Here is a 9,970-nt window from a genome sequence, read left to right on the forward strand (position 1 = left end):
CCATTGTTGTTGGTTCATAGCCCTCAGCTCCTCAAGTAAAGGCAGTGATTCTTGCGAAGCGTCGTCGGCATGTGATTGAGTCGGACGATAAAAATAAGATGTAGTTTTGGAAATTCTCTTTTTGTAGGCTTAAGAGCTCATACATGTCTTTGAGAGTTTGTCTCCTGATAGATTCAAAGCTTTGTTACTTGTGGTAAATTATTCATCACTTTTCATCGATAAACGAACACTTTTCTTCTTGCAGTACTTTCACATGTGCACGAGTTGAGAACAACGATCGAAAACAAAATTCAACTTTGAATCGTTTTGAAACCCTATACGACAAGTTGACGTCTCATGGGCCAATCCGACGCGAGCATTAGGCAAGGCCTGTCACAAACCGCTCCTTTGTTTGTTTCGCTTTTCCCGCCTTATGAGAATTGCATAAAAATTAAAGCAGTTGGATAATAAATATCTTATGAGACGTTTTGGTGCGCAGTATCACTGAGTATTTTAGTCGTTTTTTGTATTTTGACTCGCCCTGCGGAATAGTAAAAAAAAAGTACAACTCATGAAATTACTCAGCGATACTACAGACAAATACGTGTAAAAATATATATTTATTCTTGAATAATCTTGCTGAAACGAAAGCAAAGTACCTAGACAGTTGGTCGGGATACCAGAACTGTCTGGATTTTAAAAGCTTGTGATTAAAAGATTTACTATGAGATTTGTATGAATTACTTATAACCAGTTTACGTAGCATGCTTTATATGTATTGGATAATTGGACCTTTGTAAAGTATATCGAATTTATTGTAGGTATGATTAACACAGAGAACTACAAAGCTGTTGAAAAAGCACTTTCTGTTGTTTAATTTTCCTTTCTAGTGACTTAATCATAATAATAGGTAAAATGGTAGTATCAATAAAATTAATATAATTGATGATGCTGATAACACGCAACTATTGGATGAGGTTGAACATTATATTTGAAAGCTATTCGTAGAGTGTGCGTTGAACATGAGATGGTTCATAACCAAAAAGGCGTGTCGCGCCGAGTTTCAGTTTTTGGCCTTTTCAATTTTTGGCAAAATGCAAAAAACCATTACAGCCAATATTAAGCCTTGTCAACCTCGCACTTGATCAATATCGCATCTATATCATGTGATAACCGAATTAGACCATTGTTTTTGGCAAAACAAGACTTTTCTTTCTGAGTTTGCAAATGTCTGATTTTAATCTAATTGAGAAACTTACCCCACTTATTGTTTTGCAATGCTCAAGGGCATGCATGCAAGTTGACTCCAGTTGATTAAACGGTCGCGTGTCGTTACTCTCGAACAAACCTATACTAGGTTGGATTCTTTCAAGAAAGTAAAGAGTGGATTGACCCCCCTCATATATCTCCTACTGAAATTTTCCCGTTCCTGGGCCAACCAGGATTCTAAAGAGGGTGCAGGGGGCATAAATTTTCCGTATGGAAGCTCCTTGCCAATATTTAGGTAAAAGAACGTTTCAAAATAGTTGAAAATCTCAGTTTTACAATTTCCCCGTGATTCTTGTGGGTTTCAACTGAGTTGATATTGTGCATTGGCCACCGTAAAGAGTTTTGAAGCTGACGTTTCGAACGTTAGCTCTATGTCAGAGCTAATGACGAAGGGCTCACGCTCGAAACCTCAGCTTTGAAACTCTTCACGGTGGCTAATTTTCATGATAAATTCAGTTGATAATAACCAAATTTTCTTGATATGCTCCCCCAGTGACGCAGCACCACAGTTTCTTTAGAAACTTATCCCCTTTTTGCAATTTTTTTCTTTTTTTGTTTGTTTGTTTGTTTTTGGCCAAAACAAACGGTACATCGGCTTGAGCGAACAAAATCCTACCAAAGCTGACATTGTAACTTGTATTCCAAGAATGAAGCTACCCTTATTCCCAAGAGAAATCGAACGAGCAAGATCTTAGAACGAAGATTAATAATTTCTTAACAAACGAACCGAACAGTGAGCGACCCAACTTTACCGGCGGATTGAGACCGACCAATCACGACCGACCAACACCAGTAGAGTCTCATAGCCAATAAAATTGACGGAAAACTGACCAATCGGTTTTTTCGAACCGGACTTAGAACGTTCGACTGACAACAACTATTGAATTGACTCTGATGATGACTTTGGCTAAGGTTGTCGAAACGTTAGTACTACTACCAACAACAGTCCTTCTCAGGAATGCACACACACGGACGATCAAACTACTCTATTACATGTTACTCCCGGGTTGAAACCATTTACTGTAATAATTTCCGAAAAAAGAGTCAAGCGATGGCAATCCAGAGTTCAAAAAAGTGTTCAAAGCAATTGACGTTTCCTGCATCAACTGAACTCTGTAAGCCCAAAAAGATTTGACGCAAACAATGAGATGTCTCACTCACCTAGCTACAATGAAAACGAAACCAACTCTGGTGACAATGAGAGAGTAATTTTAATAGTCGTATGGAATTTTTTCGCGAGAAAAACGAAACTTTGTATCTCACTTTTACCCAGATATTTCACAAAGGAAAAATGGCATCGATTAACATTTGATAGATGGGAGAGTTTTTAAGGGCTAGAAGCTTGAGGCATTTTCTAAGAAATAGAACGTGTGAGCTCTTTGAATATTGAAATCCTGAGCTGAAAAAAAAAAATTTCCTGTGTAAAAGTGTCAGTAGGCTTGCAATGACATAGAATGTTTTGATTTCAAATTTTAACAATAATAATTATATTAGCGATAATAATAACTTGCCTTTGTCTTTGTTTCCTAACTCCGCCCTGATAAGGTAACAAGCTACAGAGCAACATTCCGTATGGAGGAAGAGACACAAAACTGAGGCTCGACTAAAACAAAAACCAGTACACGCTTCACCGCTTGTACTACAGGCCCCAGTTGTTCAAGGGTTAGAGAACGCTATCCACCGGATAAATCGCTACCTGGTGGATAGCGTAATACGTTTTTCTAACATTTATCCACTGGATAGCAATTTATCTTTTATGTAGCGTTATTCACTCTTTGAACAACTGGGCTCAGATCTATAACTACTACTATTAAACATCTCGAGAACCGAAGGTATTCTCAGCGATGACGATCTCTGGTAGCTTTTCTTCAAAAAAATTTGTGACCATGAAAAGGGATTAACAAACATTATGTTTCTGGACCTAGCACCTGAGTGTCCCTACTTCTGAAAAGGCGGTGTTGTTTTCCCACCAACCCCATTAGATCGTAAAAGTAGAAATAGGAGAAAGAGACGATAGGGATATCCTCCTCATCCCTGTTAGGCAAAACGGCAAAACGATCTCACCAGTTTCGTTTGCTGAGGATCTCGGGGTATACACTGATCAATATCTTACCTATGAGATACATATCAATAAAACAGCCTCTAGTTATATGAAGTAGTTAGTAAAGATAAGTAGAATTAAACACCTTTTAGACATAAAAACACTTTTATTACTAGCTTTGTTTTCTGTTTCATTGTGCTTCAGTGTGGGAGAACACATCTAAACGTAATCTACACAAACTGCAGTTGGTTCAAAAGTTTGCTATCAGAGTCGTATTAGGTTTAAGGAACTTTGACCACACCTCTCAGGAACGGAGATCTCTTAGATGTTAAGATGTTACGGAGAAGGTTTTACCAAATGACTTTGTTTGAGCATTCAGATGTGTAAATGGTGAAACGTTCAGCAGTTCACAACAAGAACATAATGGGATGCAACAATTTCGTGTCTTTTTAAATTAGTAATTAGTTGCAATCTTAAGAAAGCTCAAGCAAAAGTCATCATAAATTTTTGTTTACTTGGAGACGATCTTATTTCTACTGGCAAGTTGCGAATTCACATTGTTTCCGCTGCTTCCGTAAGCATCGCTCCTTTACCTTGTTTATACTCTGCGAATTCATATTCGAATTGTAATGAAAAATGCTCTTGAAGGAAACTTAAGCGAGCAAAAAATAAAATGATTTTAGTATATGAGGTGCGAGCCTTATCAATTCAGAACTTTGGTCGATGATGAGAGAACTTTTTTGGAGCAAATACCAAATGTGTCATTACCACATAAATGTTTTCGTTGCTTTTCTATCTCTTCTTTTCCTCAACGAGAAAGGATTTGAAAGAAAATAAGTTAGGAGAGAGGCTGACATGGGAATAAAAATGTTCTTGTGACTTACTGTATCTACTCCACAGATTTAAGTCCAGTCCAAAATGAGATTCACTTTTGTTGCCTCGCTGCTTGTATTCATTTTAAGAGAAGGAAGTAAACAAACCTGTCGTGGGTGGAGGAAAGAAAATGAAACAGCTAAAGCCAGGGTAAAAGCATTGGAAGAGTGCCAACTTAACATTTAAAACTTGTAGAAAGTTGTAGAATGTTTATAATACTAACAAATCTTGATCTATCATATTCAATGTGATGGTGATGAAATACCTATCACAGAGTACTTTATCATGTAGATATTGATGAGATACAAAAATATATCCTTTTTCCAAAAGATAACTACCGCCAACGTACTTTCAGTGAGCGTACTTTTATGTATTCACGTCCATAAGTCAAAATAAAAACGTCGTCTTGCATGGAAACGTAGTTTATCTAAACAATTGTCTTGTTTCCAAGAAGGGTTTTTTTTAATTGACGAACAATGCTAGGGTTTAGTTCAACTTTTTCTACGAGAGGCAACATTCTTGGGATAAGAACCTATAAATCGCATTTTTATGTCGGAGGTTGAAGTAGCTTCATAGCCGGTGTGGTTTACATGCATACATTTTATGCGTTCTGATCAACTGCGTTTATTTTGACATATTTGTGTATTTCGGTAGTGCGACTCAAAAATCGTGTCACATTTGTCGGCTCTTCCGGTTGCGGTTTCAACTTTTTGAAAATTTTTTGGCCACCTAATTTTTGGTTTGGGCAGTAGCGCGACCTGGGCCTTAATAAATAAACAAGGTAAGAGTGTTATGTTAGGTTTTTTGCAAACTGCAGTGATTTATGCCAGTTAACAGCGGCGACAAGAAGGCGAACCAAGTATATTTCATAGTCGCCATCAAGTAAGTTTTGCCAGACTTTGAGTTCGTTTCGAGATGGAACAACACAAATACACCAGGAAATTTTTACAAACTTTATAACCATCCTTTTGTCTTATAAAAGCCTGAAGGTCAGTAGATTTTGTCATATCGGTCATTGTTAAAACTGTCTTTGTTTTGATGCTACTTTTCGACATAGGAAAAGTATCTCGGACAAAAATATTCACCAAAAAATAAATATTCCTTTTCCAGCTTCAATAACGACAGGGGATTAATTCCAGATGATAAAACAAAGGATTATTTTCAGAGAATTACCGTAGGTCTTGTACGTTCGTTACATGAGGTCACACAACTCGGGTAATTTCAAGGTGAAAATTTGCATATTTGAGCAGTCGAACGAAAAAAATTATTTCTCGAAAACTAAACTAATTTTTTACATAAAAATTACACCACAATTATTATTGGGCTACAAAATATAAAAGTAGGAGTGAAAACAAATTTGGGTGACTTGCCGCTGTTTGTTTGATGCATGCTGACATTAGCTTTTAAGAGAGATTTCGTGTTTAAGTAGCAAAGATCACGGACTTTCTTAAAGACACCTTTATTATATGCAGTTACGACAGGGGTTACCGAGTTTAATTACAGAAAAAGCATTTCCATCAAGAGGATAATCGTGAAACAAGAGTAGCCAGAAGAGAAAAACTAGAGAATAGAACAGGCTTAAACACGAGTTGAAAATGACTTCTCTTTTTAATTTTCTACCCTTATCAGAGGAGTTTGAAACGTTAGGGAAAAAAGGTGGGGTAAGCAGTCATACCTGGAAACTCCAAAAGAAGCTATCAGAGAAGCTCCTACGATTCTGACGTACACGTGAGATCAGTTGGTCCTGCACACTCCTCAATCGACCGGCGATGTCTTAACGTGAAGTAGTTTACCGTCGTTTCTTTCAATTTTGGCTCATTTTCCCAAACAGAAATTATCAGTCATGCTCAATTGAAAGTAGTTTCAACTGATGCTGACATCATAAACTTCATCCGAAGAAGAAAACATTTCTTATCTTCGAAAGTATGCTCAAAACATCAGGAACAGTAATGAAGGTCCTTAGCTACTCGAAAATACCGCATGCGTTTTGATCGCTATCAATCTTGGTCCCTAAATCTCCTTGAAGAAAATCATCGACAGTTAGTGCTGAAGAGTTTTATTGCATTTTTTATTATAGGGAGGGACTGGAAAATAAATTAAAAAGACTCCGCTTTTAGGCTTGGCCAAATATATATATGTATATTATGTTAAATTTTCACGCAACGCTTTCATCGACACAACAACGCCTGGGGGATAAGTTTCCATATAAGTTGGTTCGGCCTATTGGCTGATACCGATGAACCGGAATTGGCTGAACCGATCAGAAAACCAGAAATGTAATATCCAAAACCGATACTTCAATAATAGTTATTCAGCTTAGCTTGCCATTAGTATAAAATAAAGTGGCGAAGCTGTAATTGGTCAAGACTACCTACGGTTTCCACTCACATTAGACAGATTTTAATCTCTGATTGACCTGAATTAATTGTTTTAAGTGGTATATCTTGGTGAAAACCTCTGCCTTGTGCTTCTGCTCTGCGAACATTTATTTTACCGAACAACAGAATGAAAATAATTGAAAATTGTATATTTCATGTATTTTATTATGCATATCTCTTGGAATTGATCAATTTAGAAACATATAACAACACCTCATAGCCAAATTAGGTAAACAGTTCTGTATTTGTTTGAATAAAGAGTTTTACAGTTCTATTAATATGGTATATATTATTCACATATCCGTTAAACACGAAGACAGCCAAAAATAGTTTTCCTTGTTTTTGCCCATAAATGATTCAGCTTGTTTCTTCCGCGGTGTGGAACTTGAAATAGGTAGGACAGGAGTGGTGAGAGTTTATATGTGTATCACATAATTTTATTGAGAGGTTAGAAACACCTGCAATTCTCTTGCATAGGCAACACTTTAGGAGTTCTTGGATACTGACACCGAAGAGGTTTTGTGGGGGTCACTCCGGTCTGGCCAAAAATTGAAACTCAAAAGCCTTCTTAAGTTATTCTCTTTGAAGTATGGATCCGCGCCAAATATGTAGATGATACCTGCATTGATGCAGTTTTATCTCGATTTAGAGTTTGGGTCAGAGAACGAAAAGGTGCATTCATCATTGACGTTTAAAGGATATTTTAACTACAAAATGAAAAGAATGGTTGATCCGTATTGGCAGCAACGCGAAGCATGTAATGCGTACAACCAAAAAGCCCAATAAACAGGTAATAACAACGCGCGTTATATCCGAAGTTTATTAAAATTTTGCATATAAAATAACATTTTATAGTAACCGATAGGTTTTGTAATAACGGTTGCGGCATTTTGTAATAACGTACGTAATAGGTTTTGATATGACTAGGGATGTGTTTCGTCGTTATCTCTAGCACACGCCTCTTTCAAAGAAGTCACATGAATGAATAAGAATGTAACTAAGGAAAACTATTCGAAAGCTATGGACGGTATGAACCGCTAGTTGTATTAGTAGTAACCAGGGCCCAGAATCTCGTGAGTAAGTAAGACATCTTTGCAAGAGGTATCACAAAATACCTCAGAGCAACGACATTGGAGGTTAAAGGAGTCACTCACCCAAGACCCCACCCAAATAGCATTAACAATGAAAGTTAAATTAAAATTCTCGAGTTAAGAATGCATACAATCAAAACGCACAGTTGGTGGTCCAACCGCTGCATATTTCTTCAATCTTTGCTTTATCATCCTTGCCCTGTAAGTCCGGATATAAAACTAATTCTGTATAACTTAAAACTTTTCATCGAAGCCTTTACTTTTTTACTGAGCTCAAACTTTGCCATTTTTCCTACTCCATATAGCCTCAAAAAGATTTTAAGAGCACTGATCCTTAAAGTATGAGCTGGGACGCCAAGTCATTCATGAACGCAGCAATAACCTGGCACAACATAGAGTTTTTTGAAGCTCAGTAGTGGAGCATCTGAGTTTTGATCCATCATGGGAACCCAGAATTTTCTCTTTATTCTAAGCTCGTGAAAGAAGTACCAAAAAATTAATATTCTCTTCAAAACCAACTTTCATTGCCACTGAATGCCGATTTCGTGCTTTGTTTTTAAAGAAGACTAAAGTCAAGATGGGAAGAGTGATTTGAGATAAAACAAAGAAACATTAATGATTTGAATTTCAGCGCCATGAAGTAGATGTAGCGGTACTGACACGAGGAAACATCCAATGAGTTGTTATTCGCCAGAGCTTGTACTAAGAACCGAACACATTGATAGAGCTATATTTTCTCGGAACTAGCGACAGTTCTCATTTTCATAAGAAAAGGATTGTTTCACTGATCAGTTCCAAAGGTGTGCTTTAAAAACAACTCTATCATTCGCTCAGCGAAATATTTATTTTACTGCTGGAAAAACAAAACCAAACCAAACAGAACATAGAAAGAGAAATACAGATGAGAAGTACGAGAAAAAGAACAAAACCTTTTTGATACGCATATACATGTTCGTTTTTCATATTTGATCATAAAAGAAAGGACTGAAATAGTTAAAAATCTTTTAAAACCAAAGTACTGTTGTATTCAGCCTTCGAAAAAGGGCTTCACAGTAAACGCAGTAATCGCTATTTTGAGTTAAATCATGAATTGATCACATTGATCTCGCCTACCCAAATTTTCATGGACTTCTACCGGTTTTTTCTCAATCTGAGTAATGTAATGATATGCGTTTATCTGCACTCCAGACAATCTGATTCCCTATTTATTCACATGATGCGAAATCATCTACCCTCCGTTAACACTGTTTCATTTTTATACTTTTGCTCTCTTTCAGTGTTTTCGTCAACCCTCGTTGTTCATCATAATTAATCATGAACGACAGCAATGCAACCTCAAAGTTTCCTAAACAACACTCCGACGATGGACTCAAGACCTTGAGCAAACTTCTTCCAATTGCTATAGCAATATTTCTGGCTAATGGACTCGTGTTTGTCTTGTTTTACCGATGTAGTCCTCTTTGCACCTCTTCTAACTATGTGCTTCTCAGCCTGGCAATTTGTGACTACAGTACTGGCGTTATCGCTATTCCATACTTCATTGTTTATAATTTTGGCATTTTGCCGTCACAATTAAGTATTGGGGTACACATCTCGCATACATTACTAGCTGCATCAGGTGCTTATCACATACTCTTTATTACTGGGCTCAATTACATGGCAACGGTCAGTCCACTGAAACACTATTTGGTGACTAAGAGCTTGCTTTTGAAAATTGTGCTCGACGTTTGGATCACTTTGACTGCTTTTGCCATCATTCCTTTTGTTTTGTATGATGCTGAGGTATCTAAGCGTTGACTCGTTATTTGTACTGCAGTTTGCTTCGTTGCAGTTTCCCTTTTCCCGTACATATTTATGATTTATGCATACATGGCCATGTTCAGTGCAATTACTAAAAGGCAGCGACCACCTTTGATTCAGAATAAGAACTCACGGGAACAGAAGAAAAGCGAAAGTGACAGGAAGTGTATCTTGGTTTTCGCAGCCATGGCGATCATATTTGCCCGCTGTTGGTTCCCTTATTTTATCGTCATGCTATTATTCCAAATAGGATTAAAAGATTTGCATAGCGTCATTGAAGCTTTTGTGGTCATTCGATATTGGCCAACCCTCTTCTCTACACGTTTTTCAAACGCGACTTCTGGTCCGCCTTTCAGAATCTGTTGCAAAACAAGGAAAACGTCCGTTCTTCTTCTCAAAAAGGTCAAACGGGGTCTCTTAATCTCACGAACCGATTAAGATCCAGATCAAGCATCAAAAACAGAAGGTTGATTACTCTTGAAGACGAAGGACAAGAACCAAGAATGACTTGCGATAGGAACATGACCTTTAGTGAATGA

The 9,970-nt window shown here is 37.2% G+C and overlaps 1 pseudogene; it reads left to right on the forward strand.

Annotated features, from left to right (window-relative positions):
- The first annotated feature begins 8,945 nt into the window (after positions 1–8,945).
- On the forward strand, positions 8,946–9,970 carry LOC149043870 (somatostatin receptor type 1-like; annotated as a pseudogene).

Source organism: Pocillopora damicornis, chromosome 6 (assembly GCF_964200805.1).
Source record: "Pocillopora damicornis chromosome 6, jaPocDami1.2, whole genome shotgun sequence".
NCBI classification, from domain to species: Eukaryota; Metazoa; Cnidaria; class Anthozoa; order Scleractinia; family Pocilloporidae; genus Pocillopora; species Pocillopora damicornis.